The following is a 1854-nucleotide window of genomic DNA, read 5'->3' on the forward strand; positions in this document are numbered from 1 at the left end:
AAAGAGCTGGAATCCCAGAAGGGGTGGCTTGTACACAAAGTGGTTGGAAGGGCAAAGGGAAACCTGTGACCTGACCAGACAAAGGCAACACCTCTTTCTAAGAAAGTCAAGAGGGTGGGATATAGGACTAGGTGGTTAGAAGTAGTCAGGAATCCAATCCACCCCAAAACAAGTATTAAATTAGATAAAATTATAAAAAACAACCATTTCAGTGCTCTGGAAATGGATCAAAGTCAAACAACAAATTGAAAAAATTATTCATGAGAAATGGCTAGAATTTCAAATAAGAACAATGAGTGTCTGTGGACTTCTTACCTGGGGCTGTTCCATCCCCACCCTCTAGCTTGATCAGGAAAGTAGTTTTATCAGAGCAGAGCTGGTCAGCAAAACCAGCAGCTTTACTTCCTGGGCAGAGGGGCTGACTTGAGTTGATTTGGGGTGAAAGTTGCTAACCCATGCCCAGAAACATTATCAGTAAAAGGAGCAAACTTGGCAGAAAAGACAGAAAACAAACAGGGAAATCTTGCAGCTCTGATAGTCTGAGGTTGTAGTCCCAGTTAGACTGAGTGGTGAGTGGCAGACCAAACATATATTTAATGGGGGAGATCCTGGAGATGAGACACAGAAGGACTACATAAGCTCCTCTAGAGGGCTTGATGGAAAGTAAAAGCTGAAGCCGGGATGAGAACTGACTGAACTTTGAATGTGCTTCTCAACCCACACAGCAGAAGGTACAGGTCTTAGGGGCTCAAGGATTTTAGCACAACCTCTTCCCAAATCATTGACCACAAAGCTATGCTGGCCCTATATGGCTCCTAGAATTCAGTCTAAAAAATAAAAATAAGATTTAAAAACTGAGCAGAGACATCAGCTGCTGCATCCTGTGGGAGAGACATATTCTATCTATCAAGTCCAGACATGTTACTACACAAATACATACATGAAAAAACCCTCAAGACAATCAGCATCCAAATTTGCTGCCATATATTACCCATCATGTCAGTTTTCAACAAAAAATTTGGGCATGCAAAGAAATAGGAAAATATGATCCATATTTAGGAAAGAAAAAGCAATCAGTAGAAACTGATCTGAGTGGACCCAGAATGATTAGGCAAACAGGACTTTAAACAACTCTCATAATATGTTTGAACAATTAAAGGAAATTATATTCAAAGAAGTAAAGGAAAATATGATCACAATGACTGAAAAAGGGAATCTTAGTAGGGAAATAGAAACTATAAAAATGCACCAAATGGAAAGTTTAGAGTTGAAAAATACAATAAACAAGATTTTAAAAATCACTAGATGGGTCCAAAGCAGATTCAAGGCAGGAGAAGAAAGAATCAGTGAATGTGAAGAAGGAGCAAATAAATGATCCAATATGAAGAACAGAGAAAATATTGAAAAAAAGTGAACAGAGCCTCACAGACTCAGGGGGACAAAATCAAGCACACCAACAAACATGTAATGGGAGTCCCAGAAGGAGTGAGAGAGAAAGTGGCAGAAAAAATGTCTGAAGAAACAATCATCAAAAATTTCTCAAATTTGATGAAAATCACTAATTTACTAATCCGAGAAACTCAATAAACCCCAAGTCTTATAAACATGTAAACACATCAAACTCCAACTGCTAAAAGCAACGAGAGAAAAAAGGGGATCTATCTGTAGGGAGATGACAATACAATTAATAGCTGACTTCTCAAGTCATCAGAAGGTAGTAGAATAATTTTCAACCAAGAATTTAATATCCAACTAAACGACCCTTAAAAAATGAAGGTGGGGGCCGGCCCGGTGGCGCACTGCTACAGTGTGCTGCTTGGGAGTGAGGCGGCGCTCCCGCCGAGGGTTCGGATC

At 39.7% G+C, this 1854-nt stretch overlaps 1 protein-coding gene across 1 annotated transcript in view; it reads left to right on the forward strand.

The window, feature by feature from the left end:
• CA6 (carbonic anhydrase VI) overlaps positions 1-1854 on the forward strand; it is a 27754-nt gene that overhangs the window by 13483 nt on the left and 12417 nt on the right. The window lies entirely within an intron of this gene.

The sequence above is a fragment of the Galeopterus variegatus genome, unplaced genomic scaffold (assembly GCF_000696425.1).
Source record: "Galeopterus variegatus unplaced genomic scaffold, G_variegatus-3.0.2 Scaffold1039, whole genome shotgun sequence".
In the NCBI taxonomy this organism is placed as follows: domain Eukaryota; kingdom Metazoa; phylum Chordata; class Mammalia; order Dermoptera; family Cynocephalidae; genus Galeopterus; species Galeopterus variegatus.